The 18496-nt window shown below is 39.5% G+C and overlaps 1 protein-coding gene across 1 annotated transcript in view; it reads right to left on the bottom strand.

Annotated features, from left to right (window-relative positions):
• thsd7ba (thrombospondin, type I, domain containing 7Ba) overlaps positions 1 to 18496 on the bottom strand; it is a 245242-nt gene that overhangs the window by 34180 nt on the left and 192566 nt on the right.

The following is an 18496-nucleotide window of genomic DNA, read 5'->3' as shown; positions in this document are numbered from 1 at the left end:
ACAAATTTACCTAGGCTACTTATGACTGTTTTTTTGGTCCAGGGTCGCATATAGTAATTTAATACTAACATATAATAAACTGGCCTATACATTTTTAATTCATGCAGCCTCTGAAAATTCTTTTCTAAGCCAACAGTTTGGAAAGACAACAGAGAAGTGAAATCAATGTTTTGGAGAGATCACTTGAGAATTTTTAAAAATAATAAATAGGACAAGCCTGAAATCAGAACTTTTCTTTCTTTTTATAACATCTTTTTTATATAACTCATGGTTATATAAGTCTCGCTGCTCTGTACAGCCGGTCCGTCTCTACTCATTTAAAGTGGAATTCCATGCAATACAGTGGCAGGAATGTTAAACACGTATTGATCAATTTGTTTGGACTGACAATTACGGATTTATACTTACATTGCTACAGAATAAGAAACAAATGCAGAAATGAGACAAAAAAAAAAAATGCAAACTGCTGCCAATAAAATACCAACTGGTTGAATTTGCATTAATCCAGTTGCCAAATAGCTTGACCTTTATCCTTCATAACCTCAAAAGTGGCTGCCCTGTGTTTGAGTAGGAGCCATGATAAACTTAAAGTCAGGGTTTGGCCTTTTGTGGCACAAAATACCCACTTTTCATGATTGGGTCCATTTCTGATCAACAAAATCAAGCCATGCAAGCATGATACTCGTTCCATACTCTGTTTATGTTTTATACATCACATTTCAGAAAGAAAATGGTTTGCGATCATCTTGTGTTGTTTTCCCTCAGTCTCTCACAGCACTGTTTTGGTTTGCGTCAGATGTGTGTCTGCTCTGATTATGCTCTATTTTTTGGTGGCTGGTGACTGGTGAGAGATTTGCAGCAGGCTTTTTGATGTGCCACATGTTGCGTATTCTCCTGTTTCTTAACTTCACCAGACATGATTTCATTCACAAATGAGTCCAGAAGCCAAACACTGCACTTATGAAATACTTGGCAACCAAACCAGCAAAGCTTGTAAGAAAGTGGCTTATGAAAAGACAATGAACAAATGAGACTGTACATTTATAGCTTCCTCCCTAAGGGGATATACAGACCCTAACACACACTCTCAAAATATCCCATCTGGCCCTGCAGCTGCTAAAAGCCCCATCAGCGCTCTCCTCTTGTCTCCTCTCGTCTCTGCTCGTCTCCTCTCCTCTCCTTTAATGAGTGTCATTGAATTTCCAATTACAATAATCAAACAAGTGTTAAGACGACGCTCAAGATGTGAGAAGTGAGGGAAAAGATGATGAATGAAATTGGCAATAAATCTACTGAAGCATTAAAAAAAGGGTAATTTCATTAACACAAACAAACATCAAGCTCTACAAACATGACCATATCAAGAAATGAAATTGCCATGTTAAGAAACAATCATTAATTCAGCAACACTCATCAACAGCAGCAAATGATTTTATTTTATTTAAAAGCCCTTAATGGAGAAAATTTTATGGCATGCCTGACAGCTTCTACAATAAATATCCAACCTGCCGTCCGACTTTTACAAAGCAAAGGCGGCGCTCGGTTATCGCGTATTAAGGAAAACTTCCCGTCTGTTCTCTAAATAGCACAAATATAGGATCCTGTCCTCCCTCACAGCAACTTCCACTCCCTAGCTCTCAAGTGGAGGTAATATTTAAGAAAAATAAACCAGCTATGCCATTCACAGGTCAGCTCCTGTAACCTCTTGGAGGATGTAGGTACTCTGGGCCAGATAATGAAGTCCCATGATCCTTCTCAAATGTCAGTCGAAGGGCCAGAGACGACATGAAAATGTACTTCATACTAATTCAAATCTCAGTCAGCCCGTGATCAAAATACACTAGCGCTCCTCTTATTCAGAGGAGGGCTGGGGCCACGGAGGCCAGCGGGGCAGTGGGGTTAACAGATGCACAGGGAGAAACACAGAATGAGGCACTGACCTGAGCCTTTGAAGATGTCCGTATTAGCAGTGCATGACAGGCAAAGGAGAGAGAAGAGAAATGATATATATATTAGTTTTGAGCTTTAACTTCTCCTGTGCAATAGCCTGTTGCTGTCTGGACTAGCTAAGTAACTCCCTCCAACAAACTGTGAAAGTATAGAAGAAATTCAAAGCAGATTTTCTGGTTTTGTGTGTGTGTGTGTACTTATGTTTATATAAAGGATGAAATGAAGACAGTAATGACCACGTAAGCTCTTTCAGACTGAAAATGTAATTAACTTTCTAAATTGCATAAATATTCAGAAGTCTAGAAAATAAACAGTGTTTTACTCTAGAGGGAAAGCTGACCAAAACTTTAAAAATGCAGTTATGTACAAATTTCATTACATTAGATGCCAAATATCAAACTAAAAACAGCATTTCAAAACTTTTTGAACTTAAAAGTTAATATAATGTTTAAAATTAAGACAAATATATTGGGACACTTTCATAGTTGATGTGATAAATTATATCAGTGGTTATTCTGCTAGGACACCTGTGTTTAAAATTGACCAAAATTGACCCTCAAGCCCAGTCAATGCAAAATTGGCTCAGAAAGGTGAAGATATTTTGGAGAATAGAAACATGTTTGTATCTAGTTTACACCAGGACTATGCCAATAACGATACAGGGGAGCGATATCGTTGGGTCGCTTAAATAAAACACTGACAGCTAATCGGATTTTATTCAAATTTAAAGTAGTGATGGGAAGTTCAAATCATTTTACCGACTCGGACCTTTGAGTCTCGTTCAGCAAAATGAACTAATCTTTTTTCGAGTAATTTTGTTCATTTTAGCAAAATATAATTAAAATGTTACGTGTTACTTCCCTAACACATCTACTGCTTACACAAACGTTGATCACACTACAAACAAGACAAAACTATAATGCTATAAGAAACAGAAATGATTAATTCATTGTTTACCTGGGTCTTTAGTCTATGATTAGCTCACCTCACCTCTTATCTGACAAGAGGTGTGTTCGACTTCATCTACGGCTACAGACGGCGATCAACGAGTAGCCGAGAGCAGTCGAAGGCGGAGTTGAAAACGGAGGCGTCAAGACGGACATTTTCTGCTCTCGTTAGTGAAGCTCTCGCGGTGTTTGCATGCTCTATCACAGAAGAAGTGAATTAAATGCAATATTTATCAAATACACAGACTTTTCAAAAGCGTTTTCATGAGCAACAGAAACACGTTTCATATACTGCTTAAAACAGCGCCATCTGAACAAGAATAATGATCAACATAAACATATACTATTTAAATACTAATAAAGTGGGGTTATTTATGCTTTTATCAGTGTTTTATGATAAATCTGACTCAATATAACATTGCAACTACAGTAAAAACACTTTTATTGTTCTAAAAACACAGATTTGTGAGTATTATCGGACTATAGGATGTTGGAATAAACCCAAAACACACGTGATCGTTGTCATGCGGTGAATCTGGCCAATCGTAAAACAGCCATGTGGTCATCAGAGCTCCTGCAGCAGCTCTGAACAAACTGCGCCGGTGTTCTGACAATTTGTGCTACCTATCAGATTTTGCTTCCAGCATGATATTAATATCATAATAGGCTTTATTAAGGTGTACACCTACCCCAACTCTAAACATAACATTACAGTATGAAAAACACAGTATTGGTAGCACAATCTGACAGGTAGCATTATTTGTTAAAACACCGGCTGAGTCAGTCGTTTTCGAGTCGTTCGTTCATCACGTGACACCCCCATAAGCTTAACCTATGCAGTCTGAGCCGGAAAGAGAATTGATTAGTTAATAGGTGTGTTCGACTTAACGCAGCGCTGCGCAGCTCGATCAAATTCTGACTTGAAGCAGTGCATGTCGATTAGAAATTTTGTCCGACTTGAGGCTGCGCCGACGCCTCGTGACTGTGACGTGTGGCATCAAAGTACCGCGATAGCGATTCGAGAGCAGCCGACTGACTCAGCCGGCGCAGTTTGTTCAGAGCGGCTGGAGGAGCTCTGAAGACCACATGGCTGTTTTACGATTGGCCAGATTTACCGCATGACAACCATCAGGTGTGTTTTGGGTTCATTCTAACATCCTCAAGTCCGATAATGCTGACAAATCTGTGTTTTTAGAACAATAAAAGTGTTTTTACTGTAGTCGCAATGTTATATTGAGTCAGATTTATAATAAAACACTGATAAAAGCATATATAACCCCACTTTATTAGTATTTAAATAGCATATATATGTTCATCATTATTCTTGTTCAGATGGCGCTGTATTAAGCAGTATATGAAACGTGTTTCTGTTGCTCATGAAAACGCTTTTGAAAAGTCTGTGTATTTGATAAATATTGCATTTATTCACTTCTTCTGTGATAGAGCATGCAAACACCGCGAGAGCGTCACTAACGAGAACAGAAAGTGTCCGTCTTGACGCCTCCGTTTTTAACTCCGCCCCCGACTGCTCTCGGCTACTCTCGTTGATCGCCGTCTGTAGCCGTAGATGAAGTCGAACACACCTTTTATTTTAACATCCTCAAGACCGATAATGCTGACAAATCTGTGTTTTTAGAACAATAAAATTGTTTTTACTGTAATCGCAATGTTATATTGAGTCAGATTTATCACAGAACACTGATAAAACCATAAATAACCCCACTTAGTATTAGTATTTAAATAGTATATGTTTATGTTGATTATTATTCTTGTTCAGAAGGCGCTGTATTAAGCAGTATATGAAACGTGTTTCTGTTGCTCATGAAAACGCTTTTGAAAAGTACGTGTATTTGTCAAATATTGCATTTAATTCACTTCATCTGTGATAGAGCATGCAAACACCGTGAGAGCTTCACTAACGAGAGCAGAAAGTAGGCTTGTTTGAGATGAGCAAATTCTGCGCAGAATCGATCACCGGTGATCACCACAAGATGCATGCCGGTTAGAAATGTGTCCGAGTTGCGTCCGCCTTGCTCTCATGTCATGCTGACGTGTGCCAAAAAAAACTCTTGCGATGGCGAGGCGGCTGTGTCGGAGTGCGCAGTTGTGCGCAGTAGCTCTCCACCGACTGCGCTGACCAAAGGCACGATGGGAAACGCCTGGATGACGACACAGCTTAAAGCTCATTGGTTCAGACAACCGTAATGTTGCCGTTCTTTTCTAAAATGTTTTATTTTTTAATCTAATATCGTGTGATTATGTGTTTAAATTTTGCATTATTCCCAAACACAATGCCAGTGCGATCTCTGCATGAGATATGTGATTGTTGTCATATTTCTATAAAAATCTAAAATACACGTTTGTATTAAAGTAAAAATGGATGATAAATACGCCTTTCGTATGAAATTAAATAGCAAGCACTTTCAGTGTCTTGTTCATCATATTTATTTTCATATAAAAACAGAGCTGAAATTATATCATGTTTATCAGCAACACAGCACGTGAGTGTGATAACGCGATATCCGCCTTTGATCTCGTGGGTCTCTGTTCCACTTCGAGAGGTCAGAACTGTCCGTCTTGACTGCACTTTTTTCACTCCTCCCTTCACTGCAGCCGCCTACTCTCGCCTGCATTTCAAGCGAGGCGAGGCGCATCTCAAACGAGCCTAGTGTCCGACTTGACAGCTCTGTTTTCAACTCCGCCCGCAACTGCTCTCGGCTACTCTCGTTGATCGCCGTCTGTAGCCGTAGATGAAGTCAAAAACACCTAATCTCTCAAGTCTTCAGGTTCGAGTCGTTTGTTCAACAAGTGACAGCCCCATAAGATGAACGAACGACTCGAAATCCCCGAAGACTCAAAACAGGTGAACTAATTCCAGTACAGAACCTAATAGGATGTTGCGCATGCGCGACTGAACGAATCACTCCCTGAGATGACTCGTTCTTCCCGAGTCACATTAAAAATTCGTTCAAAATGAACGAATCGTTCAAGAATGACCCATCGCTAATTTAAAGGCCTTGCGCATTGAGAGGGTGCTCGCTGCAGAGCCAGATGGGAGTAGCTGGAGCTCCAGCTCCCCCTTGCTGGAGGTAATGGGTGGAGATAGATACCTAACCACACCCTAACCCTACCCCTTACCCTATCCTAACCCTAACTCCACCCATTAGTTCACACAGAGGTGGAGCTGGACCTCCAGAGAGGGGGAGCTGGAGGCCATTCGGCACTGCAGTGAGCAGTACTTGTGCGCATTTGAAACAGCAAGCGACATTGTGGAGAAGCAAACAGACATTGCACAGCAAACAGGGAAACATAGTACATTTACCTCAGGAATCCTTCGTTCACCTTTGTTCGTTGAGCTAGGAGAATATTTTTATGCGCATGCGTAGTACTGTCATGAACGTATGTTGACAAGAAGAGAAGAAATTGTTGAATAAAGTCATTATTTTTGTTTTCTTTGCACACAAAAAACATTCTAGTACCTTCATGAAATTAAGGTTGAACCACTGATGGACGATTTTAACAATGTTAAAATAATGTTAAAAACCTTTCTGGGCCTGTCTATGCAGGGTCTCTCGGATTTCATCAAAAAATATCTTAATTTGTGTTACAAAGATGAACAAAGGTCTTAGAGGTTTGGAACGATATGAGGGTGAGTAATTTATGACAGAATTATTTTGGCTGACAACAAGATACTACAAAAGAAAGCTATAATTGTTGTGCATACAGGGTCAAAGCAGTGCCAAAAGAGCACAAAGCAAACACTGAGGCCATCCACAGTGCAAGTAATATATGCACACCCCCACACACACACACAGAACAACACACAAAGCCCTAACGTCAGAGCAGCATTTACACGAGCAGCAGAGACGGCAGTGGTAAGCCTGGCAGGCAACTCTCGACTCTATAAATCTCTTTAAGTGTCACAGCCTGACTCAAACTTCAAACAGATTGGGCCATTACTGTCTCCTGGCCCCTGGAATCAGACAAAACAATCGGGGCACACTGAAACACAGGGAGATAAATGCTACTACGGTGATGGCTTCTAATACACTTACAATGATGTTCTGATATTGAAACACTGATAGTAGGCAAAAACGGGAGATGAAATAAAAGGATGAGATTTCAGGAGGTACGTGTGGGCTAAAGGGCTGACTTAGCGCAGTGAAGCTCTAAAACAATGTTTTAGGACATCCCAAGACTATTATATTATCTGACAGCTGCCAATAAAAGATTAGAGAATGAGAATAGAATGGGGCTTTTTTCTTTTTTAACAAATGCACTAACACTTGCTCAACCTAAAGTCACATGATTTTCTGTTATTGTTGTAGAAGTGTGAGACACTTGAGAGTAATTGCAGATAACAATGTTTATAGTCCACAGTAACTTAATTTCCTTCTGTTTCTTCCACAAAGGTATTACAACTTCTGAAGAGCTGAAATATAGCCTGAGTAATATTGAATATTTTTTTTTTTTTGTTCTTTTTAGAGCTTAACAGTCTGGTCACTGTATTTTTACTGTATTGTAAACATAAAAAAATAGTCTTTTTACTCAGTTCAGTTTGAAATGTACAGCACTTTTCACAATGTACACTTTTTTTAAAAAAAATTGGGGTCAGTAAGATTTTTTTATTATCAGGAAATTAACACTCAACATATTGTAATCATAAGTGACAGTATTTCTTTTTTAAATGTAATTTTAAAGCACTCAAATAAGAAATGTACCACAAAAACATTAAAACTGATAATAAGAAATAAAAAGATGTTGAATGATTTCTGATGGATCATGTAGCACTGAAAGCATGTTTCCGCCACTTAAGTAAAGAAGCTAACTTCTCATAATTCGGACTTTTTTCTCTCGCAATTCTGACTTTTCACAATTTTGAGAAATAAAGTCGCAAATCTGAGAAAAGTCACAATTTAGAAATAAACTCAAAATTCTGACTTTTTTCTCAGAATTGCAAGTTTGTCACAATTCTGACTTCTTTTCTCAGAACTGCAAGTCAAAATTGTGAGATATAAACTCGTAATTCTGAGAACATATTCTTTTTTCCTCAAGATTGGACTTGAGTTGTTATCAATTATTTCTCATAGTTGCAAGTTTATATCACACAGTTCTAGAAAAGAAAGTCAGAATTGTGGGTTCATGTCTCACAATTTTAAAAAAAAAAAAAAGTCAGAATTGCGAGTTTATATCATACAAATCTGAGAGAAAAAAAAAGTCACAATTACCTTTTCTTATTTTTTATTCAGTGGTGGAAATGGGCTTCCATACACAGATGACTAGAGTAATGTTTGCTGAAAACTCAGCTTTGCATCAGAGGAATAAATTACATTTTTAAAAAACAGAAAATAATTTTAAACTATGTTAATGTTTCACAGTATTACTGTTTGTCACGGCTGTGTGTTGAGTGAGATGAACGAAAACGGAATATAATGAAAAGTCTAATAAATTCCACAAACGGTAACTCCAGACAGGAACAGAAGGGAAACACACACGCCAACATAACTTTAACATCCGACAACCAAACAATGAACAGAATCCAACTTATAAAGGAGTGCTGACAATACAAAGACAGGTGTGGGTGATTAACCAATAGTGACTTAACAAGGAACGGAACAGGAAAAACCATATATGGACACGAGGGAGAAACCAACAAAACAGTCCAACGGGGGTGTAACAGGGCAAATCCAACACAAACACAAACAGTCCAAGGGGTCTGACATTACTCCCCCCTCCCGGAAGGTGCGACCTCGTGCCGTAGAAAAACAAAAACAAAAGTGGATGTGGGAAGGAAACAAAAAGTTCAGTGTAGGAGGAGGCTCAGGCGGAGGACGGACTCCTGGGAGGAGGACAACAAACAAAGTCCAGGATGGTGACGACGGAGGGAGGAGCCAAGGAGGAGACAGAAGTGTCCAGGGTGGATCTGACGGAGGGTGGAGCCAAGGAGGAGACAGAGGGGACCCGGAGCAGGAGGAGTCAGGTGAGACCCAGACCGCAGCCACGATGGTAGCCCACGTCAGAGCTGACGGAGGGAGGAGCCATGGTGGAGGAAGGGCTGACGACTCCAGGGGGCCGACCGATGGTGGCGGAGCAGGTGGAGGTGGAGCCCGAGGCCGAGACGGAGAGCCGAAGATCCAGGGCGACACCGAGGATCCAGAGGACCAAGGCGGAGCCCAGGGCTCTGGCGACTGAGGTGGAGGGCCGCAGCGGAGCCGGAGCGACAGAGGACTGAGGCGGAGCTGAAGGGAGGGAGGAGCTCAACGGAGCGACGAGGCGCAGCCGAAGGAGTGGAGTCCTGAGGCGATGGTGGGGCGACAACCAACCAAGGCGGAGCCGGAGGGACGATGGAGCCCGGTGGAGCTGGTGGACTGACGGGCGACAGTGGAGACGAAGGAGCTGAGAGCCGAGGTGGAGCCGCTGGGTCGAAGGGCCAAGGCGGAGTCCAGGACTCAGAGGCTAGAGGCGGAGACGAGGGATCCTCCAGCCATGACGCCGATGGGGACTGGCAGACCCGCGGCGAACCCACCGCACAGATGGTGGACTGAGGGTGAGCAGTGGGGCTGTCAGGAAACAGCAGTCGCATAGTTGAAGCAGCAAGGCTGCTAGATGGAAGTAATATAGGGAGGGTGGGAGGGAAATTCCAGCAGGTAGATAGTTCCAGGTAGACAGATTGTTCAGGGCAGGCAGGAAGTTCCATTTCAAAACAGAAAAATAAAGCGTAGAGGAAAATTCGTCTTTAAACTGTTTGCAGGTCGGATGTTCTGTCACGGCTGTGTGTTGAGTGAGATAAACGAAAACGGAATATAATGAAAAGTCTTTAATAAATTCCACAAACGGTAACTCCAGACAGGAACAGATGGGGAAACACACACGCCAACATAACTTTAACATCCAACAACCAACAAATGAACAGAATCCAACTTATAAAGGACTGCTAACGATACAAAGACAGGTGTGGGTGATTAACCAATAATGACTTAACAAGGAACGGAACAGGAAAAACCATATATGGACACAAGAGGGAGAAACCAACAAAACAGTCCAAGGGGGGTGTAACAAAGGGCAAAACCAAAACAAACAGTCCAAGGGGTCTGACACTGTTCCACTGCACTTTTAATCAAATAAATGACTGAGCATAAGGATTTCTTTCAAAATATGACAACAAAAATGTATCGATGCCAAACATTTGAACTGTAGTCTATACATTATTTCAAAGCAACTTTACAGAAAATAGTGCCTTTAAAATCCTCCAGCTGGCAGCCAATGACAAGACGTGGAAATGAAAAACTCCTTAAGATGCCTAAGTAGAATGAGAAAAATGCCATCATCATCTGGCAGTCTCATATTTAAATAAATCTTCACACGATGCATAATCATATAATCTTTTTGTCATAAGGGTCTGTAACTAAATGAGGGTGAGTAATGATGAACGATTTCTTTAAACCCTACTGAATGATCACATAGAAACTAAATTGTCTTGACAGGAATCATTTCAGTGTGGGAGATTATTCAGAACCACCATCTCAATTCTTTCCAGTTCTCAACGCAATAAATTCTCTGAAACTGTGGCAAAGTTTTTATAAATGCACAATATTACTACTAATTTAATCATTTGAAAGACTCCACACACACATACACGACGATTAATGCCTCTCATGCCTCTATATTAGTCCTTGATTCATTGCAGATTCAAACACCAAGCAGCTATTCATTCTAATACCAAAAGCTTTCATTGGATTAACACTCAGAGTTACATTTCTGACCTTTTTTTCCAACAAGGGGATTCCATGGCTATCAGATGACAAGTGAGCATTTATTATTTATATCATCACGCAGTTCTCGTTTCGTTATTCTAATTAGTTGATAAAGTGATGGCTAACCTTTGTAACATAGCTAAACGCTCCAGGCCATCTGGACTGCAGGAGGACTTTCACAAAGCTGGAAAGACTCCAAGAGCAAATTGAGCACCACACCACCGGGGACCAAACAATATGCATATTCAGATCGACTGTGTGATGCAGAAGATTATCAGAGGAGGAACAAGAGTGCGAACATCGACCACATGGGTTTTACAACTTTTAACTGAAGCAGCCTGTCAACAGACTGCTCATCGTCTCAACCTGCCATTTGAATGTTTCTAGCTTCAATAAGGTCTGGTGTAGATTGGAACAGTTTCTCAAACATTATATTCTACAGTTTTTCAATCCACACCAGGTCGCATGACTTAAAATGAACTTTGACGTCTTGATGTTTGACGTCATTGCTTTGTCACCGTACTGTATGTAAATTTGGGTTCTGTATACATCAGTTGATCAATAATTAGATCTGATTTAAGAGTAAATAACCTCTTTTACTGTGTACATCATACAAAGTGATCAAATTGCTTCAGAAAAAGGATTACTTCACTCCCAGAATTAAAATTTCCTAATAATTTACTCAGCCCCATGTCATCCAATACGGTCATATCTATCTTTCCTCAGTCTCAAAGAAATATATTCCAAGAATTTTCACCATGTAATGGACTTTAATGGGGATAACCGGTTTGAAGGTCCGAATTGCAGTTTCAATGTAGCTTCAAAATGGTTCTACACGATCCCAGCTGAGGAATAAGGGTCTTATCTAGCAAAACGATCAGTCATTTCCTAAAAAAGTATCTCTGCAATGCACATAGATGTCTTCACACATTGCATACACGTTGGAAAAGTCACACATGGTTAGTTCTTCATCTGTACTTTGGTTCAAAAAGGTAGGCTAGGGCAAAAAAACTCCATCTCATTTTCTCTGCCAACTTCAAAATCATTAGACATCATTTGTTTTTTTGTAAAGGACGTTTGACTTTTATTGAACATCACTTTGTAAACACTTTGTAACTGGGCACAAATACAGTACATTTAAGTCAATTTTGCATGGTATATAAGACTCTCTCGCTCTGTATGTTTCTTTGCGTGTTTGTGAGACAAAGCAACGTTGTGTGCCTTCAAACTAGAGTTTACGGTTTGTCAAATACAGGTACGCTGCGCATCGATAAGATGAACTAAAAATAACATTATAATATTATAATAAATTATAATAACACCACATTTTATTGTCAGTAACAGTAATGGTGTTGTAACAGGGGAAACAGTAATTAATTTGATTGCCCATTACTGAAAAAAATAACGCAGTTAGTAACGCCGTTTATTTATAACGCAGTGATTCCCGTCACTGGTCTGTACTTCTACAACCCAGGCTCATTGGAAATACTTGCCTTAAACTCTGTGTGTAAATCATACTTTGTGTGAAAAGGAATTTTACTGCCTCTAGTGTTCATTTCATAAATGTATATAGAGTCACGTAATTCCAATGAGCCTTCACTGTAAAAAACAATTTGTTGAGTCAACTTAAAATAATTTGTAACCTGGCTGCCTTAAAATTTTAAGTTCAGTCAACTCAAAAAAAGTTTATTCAACTTGAAATGTTAAATTATACTAAGTGACAACTTAGATATTTGAGTCGAATCAATTTTAAGGCAGCTGGGTTACTTACCCATCTGTTAAGTTTAGCAGACACAAATATCTAAGTTGTTACTTAGTACAACTTACCATTTCAAGTTGACTAAACTTATTTTAGTTGACTGAACTTCAAATTTTAAGGCAGCAGGATAACAAATTATTTTAAGCTGACTCAACAAACTGTGTTTTTTATTTTTTACAGTGTATGTTGGTACTTCTACCTACATCACAAGTGACCTTACCTGCATGACTATGTAATGCGTGAAGTCGGGCTGGTGTAAGACGAGCAATTGTGGTTAAATAGTTTATTATTAGTATATAAATGACAAATTGTTTCACTAGATAAAACCCTTACTCACTGGCTGGGATCGTGTAGAGCCCTTTGAAGCTGCACTGAAAGGGCAGTTTGGACCTTCAACCCATTGACCCCACTGAAGTAGAATCCTGGAATGTTTTCCTCAAAAGCCTTAACATCTTTTGTACTGAATAAAGACATTAACATCTTGGATGACTAAGGGGTAAGTAAATTATCAGGAAATTTTCATTCTGGAAGTGAACTCCTTTAAATCAAACTGCTGAAGTTGTTTGGATTACTTTTACAGTTCCGCTGAGATGACGGGGAATGCAAACGGATAGCTTTCGACACTTATTATTATGCTCCTTCGTGCGAAAAATCAAAAACAAATTCCACCTGCCCTGGTTGTGTGGCGATAAATAAGATTGGATGACGCTAATCTAATGCTAGCATTGTCACTGCGAGCAAGGAATCTTTCACCCTTTTACGCCTCCTCTTGTTGAAATGTTCTCTGATTATGAATGAGTCTAAGCACAATTCAAGCTCATAGGATAAATAGCAGCTCCTCTGGCATCAAACACATTTGAGAGAGTGTGCGAGAGAGATGTTGAGAAACGCTGTGGGCCGCTCATTAATGAAGTGAAGCAGCTTTTGCCCAAATCAAAACATCAATCTCCAAAGACCTCTCTGCTAAACAAACCTCCAAGTCAACAATTTGACAGGGAGTATCAAAGCATAACATCTCTTTCGCCTAGTCACTCGGCACAAATACAGTACATTTTCCCACAGTTGGAAATGCCAGATATACACGCAAAGCCTAAATGAAAAACGTATCGATTTTGTTGTATTCAATAAAGGAAGCTGTGATTGTTTCAGCATGGGGGCAGAGCACTGCAGTTATGGCCATAACCGGCAAGCAGCAACATATTTTGCCCGAAATGCACTTGAAAACTGTGACACATATCATCATCTGTAAGTGGCTGAACTCTGCACCAATTATGGTGGTGGCAGTGAGGGGGAGAGCAGCTTTGTCTGCTTATTTCCACTCGTTTTCAGTTAACAAAAGAAAATGTCACACACTTTTAACCGGTCAGTCTCAAGAGCCTTCCTTTATAGAAACCCACAATCTGATAGATTTACACAATCACCCCAGGGGTAAACAGACTGCAGAAGAGTCACTGTAACAGATCTAAGATTCGCTGTAATGCCACAATAGACAACTCACAGACGATTTACACAAAACTCTTAATTTCTGAAATTAATGATTGGTTTTCTTTCATTTCATGAGTGTGAACTTAAGCTGAATTAGCCACGAAAGACAGGATGCTGAATATTAAAATGGAATTACAGAAAGACAAATTTACTGAACTGTAACAGAAAACAGAGGGACTTCATTAGTCAAACAAGTTTTGCAGCACACCTTAATTAAATTATTAATTTTGACAAATTATGCTCATTTATTCCCATTTATACAGACTTATTTCTGTAAAGCAAGTTCAATTTTGTCAAACGACAATTTTTTTTTAAATAAAGCTTTTCTTTTTTTCCTCATAAATGGTAAATGTAGTACTCATTTCCAACAAAATAACTATCATCTTATTAAATACAATGAAATACACATTTAAGCATATTTATATCATATAACACTAATTTCTATAGGTGCCATTTCACACTATTTTTATGGTTCTATAATATTTAAAAGGAATGGGAAGAAAACAGGCTCCTTTTATATCGACAGTCTCTGTGGAAAAAAATGCCTGAAAATAAATTAATTTCAATGCAAGTTCAGTTTAACTACTATTTATATGTACTGCAAATTAGAAAGAAGGAAAACACGAAACACACAGATGATTATCTGCGTAAGCACGACAGTTCAAAATATTAAGAGCATGACTGTTAAACACTGCACCGCGCTGCCAACAATAGGTAGCTTTGTAAACAAATCTAATTATAATTGTAACATGCTGTAATACGATAAAAATCTGTGTGCACAGAAGTATAATGTCTTTGTGAGGTTTTACCACAAATCTCCACCATATTCTCCTACGCTGTAGTGCATATCATTTTGCAGAGCATTCACAGCATACAAAAGCATGACAAGATGGTTTCTAAAAGTCTACTTCAGAGCTAAAGACGTGCTTCATTTCGAAGCTGTGGGAGAGGCAGAAATGCTTTATAGGGAGATTGGTTTCTAAGCACAGATTTACAGAGGTTGTTAAATTATGCAAGCCTGGTGAACACAGGCTCATCTCATCAGCAGAACAGTCTGCCTCAGCGCACATGATGGCTACCATATGGTATCCAGCTCTGGAGGTGAGCAAGAAGAATGTTCTTTACACAGCGAATCTCGCGCCGAGCCCTCCGCTGCGGGTAAAACAGACTTCAAACTGCGGAGGAGACTGCACCAGCCCTGAGGAGAACTGCATCTGTTGCATCTGATAGAAACATCACCATTTCCCACATTTTGTAATGAGGATCCTACACATTAAAGTGAAAGCCAGAAAATTACATGTCACTAGCGATTTAGAAACACTGACTATTTGCAAGTCATATTTGTGAAGTTCATACTGCTATGCACAGCACTGTAATGAAGTAAATGCAGTTACTTATAAGTGGAGCAAGGAAATATCAATGTTGCAGATGTGCTCTCAAATCTTGTTCAAGCATCTAGACAAACTGATAAAGTTACTGTTCAAAACCGTCTAGCTGCATAGTCAGTCAATGACTGAACAGAGAGCATTTGAGTACTAAGGCTCCCAAAAAGGCTTTCAAATGCCACGTCATGTGATAATCTGCAATAAAATCATGAGACAACCATCTTGGAGCTTATGTTCAAAAGTCCATCTACTTTCATTATTTGGTAAAGAGCAGCCTGTACACTGTCATCTCATAAGAATTCATATGTATTTTACATAAAATGTGGTTCTACAAAAAGTACATAAAACCTACACACTGCATGTTTTAGCAATCCTATAAGATCATTGCTGATCACACTGTGGGACATGGATCTAATAAACTTGGGTACGACATGGTCGGAAGACAGTGACAACGCCCATCTTTGAACCTTTCTCACTGTACAACATAGGACAACAGATTAGGAGCCTCAATCACAGAAATCGTGCAGTGTGTTTCGGGTTTTAGGCATGTTGTTTGGTCTTAGCTCACAAAGCTAGGCACGTTATGGAGTTAATAAAGTGGTCTGTTGTAGATATGAGATACTGTATATGAATTTTGTGGCATTATAAAACAAAGCATTTGGGTGTTTTAGTGTTTTTTCTGCTTGCAACACTGACATCTTACCACAGGGCTTGTGAGCACAACCAGCCCTGTGTCAAAATGTGCTAAGGTTATGACTTCTTTCACTGTTATTTTCTTGCATCTCACATACAGATGAAGACACATTTCTGGTGTGTGTTTAAATATGTCATTAACAGCTAGTTGTTTAGTTCAGTACACACTGTGTAGAATTTCTGTAAATGCGGTTGTCACTACCTGTGTTTTTCAGAAGTTAATGCAGTTGTCGAATGTGGTTGTCACACTGTAAAAAACAAAAAACCCAATTTGTTGAGTCAGTTTAAAATAATTTGTTACCCTGCTGCCCTAAAATTTTAAGTTCAATCAACTCAAATAAGTTTAGTCAACTTGAAATGTTACGTTGTGCTAAGTACCAACTTACATATTTGTGTTTGTTAAACTTAACTGATGGGCAAGTAACCCAGCTGCCTTAAAATGTTAAGTTGAATCAACTCAAATATCTAAGTTGTCACTTAGTATAATTTAACTTTTCAAGTTGAATAAACTTTTTTTGAGTTGACTGCACTTACAATTTTAAGGCTGCCTGGTAACAAATAATTTTAAGTTGACTCAACAAATTGTTTTTTACAGTGCACTTCCCTATTTTAGTGAATTATGTGTGTAAAGAACGTGATAAGGCGTTAAAGGTGAACTGACAACCGAATTTACCTGCAGTTTGTACATGGCCAATGAGACCAGGCTGGCCTGTACATTCTGATAAATAACTCAAAATAACCGCTGAATGTTTAGTGTGACGTGAGTTAATACATGATGACATCACCATAAAACAATAGCGTGTGTCACTAATGCGGCCAGTTCTCGCACAGTTCAATTTTCAGATCAGTAGTAAGACACAGCAAAGGGACGACATCCCTTCATGCATAATCTCCTTCCGCTCCCGTCACAGTGGCTGATCATCGGTACAGCATGAGGAGGTGAGATAAGAATATCAATCTCATCTCTGTCGAGTGACTCACTGTGGGGAATGGCGCGAGAGGAAACATCTGGAGAAGGTCGCGCATCATCCCATCTCCCATCGGCGCGGCTGACTGCAGACAATCACAGGGCAAAGGCGGTCAGAATCATCAGCATTTATCGGCATAATGAGATGGAACTCTGCATGTCCTCGACTGACGTGTGGCAAGCTGTAACACCGCTTAAATAAGCTGTCCTCCCAGGAAGGAGAAAGGAAAACTAGAGCGTTGGCCTGTGAGCGACAGGAAGAAGGCGCTGCAGCTCTACATCCATGTTATGTCCTTACAGGGCGAGACAGACAGCCGATCAATAGATAAGTGGTGGAAAGACAGCTCTGGTCTTGAACACGGTCAGCTGTTTACTAGTCCGAAAGGGAGCTGGAACAATCTAGTGATTGTGACAGGCCTCTCCGAGCCTGTAATACCTGAAAGTCTAAATAATGAATGAATGCAGAGCGCTGCCCTGCTCTTTGACTCCCGGCAGAAAGCCGCACTGGGGAAAGTGAGGATTGCTTGTTAAAGGCAGAGGCCAGACAGCCAGAGACAGATTATCAAAGACACATAACAAGCCAAAGCTCACAAGGAACGTGGCGTGTTAACAAAGTTTTCTTACCAAGTCCTGCTCCAAACAATTTACTTAAAGAGAATACAACATCAAAGCCCACTCCAGACATGTAATCTGATCTGCTGCACAAGAACGCATTTGATGTCACAATACTGAAATGTCAATTAAAGTGTTGATAGTGCACAACCTGAATTTTTAGGAAAATGTTTGCCGGCCTTGAATTACACTTTGAATGCTTTGAGCATGCTGCTCTGAACCATAAACTCCACTAATAAGGGTTTCGATTGTTCTTGGACCAGTAGTTTCAACACAAAGACATTCACTCTGCTTTTTTTATACCCCCTGACTTAATCTCTAGCCCTTAGAAAAGAAAAATCCCAGGCGCTAGGAAGCCTGTCGAAAAAATCTAAAATTAAATTAAATAAATGTATAGCTAATTTACCTCAAATGTGACCCTGGACCACAAAACCAGTCTTAAGTAGCACAGGTCTATTTGTAGCAATAGCCACAAATACATAGTATGGGTCAAACTTATCGATTTTTCTTTTATGCAAAAAAACAAAACAAAAAACATTAGAAACATAAGGATATTAAGTAAAGATAATGTTCCATGAAGATATTTTGTACATTTCCTACTGTAAATATATCAAATTAATATGCATTGCTAAGAACTTAGCAATTTGGACAACTTTTGGACAACACCCTCAGATTCCAGATTTTAAAGTAGTTGTATCTCGGCCAAATATTGTCCTATCCTAACAAACCATACATCAATGTGAAGCTATGTATAAATCTCAATTTCAAAAAACTGACCCTTATGACTGGTTTTGTGGTCCAGGGTCACAAACGCTCGTCTTGTCTAGCTGTGCGTGTATTCCAGTTCAAGACTGTAAGGGTATGTCGAAAAAGCTCCCATTTCATTTTCTTCTCCAACTTCAAAATCATTCTACATCACTGTTTTACTTTTTTTTTGCAAAGGT

Source organism: Labeo rohita, chromosome 9 (genome assembly GCF_022985175.1).
Source record: "Labeo rohita strain BAU-BD-2019 chromosome 9, IGBB_LRoh.1.0, whole genome shotgun sequence".
NCBI classification, from domain to species: Eukaryota; Metazoa; Chordata; class Actinopteri; order Cypriniformes; family Cyprinidae; genus Labeo; species Labeo rohita.
The sequence above is the reverse complement of the archived record's forward strand: the minus strand, read 5'-3'. Positions and strand labels throughout refer to the sequence as shown.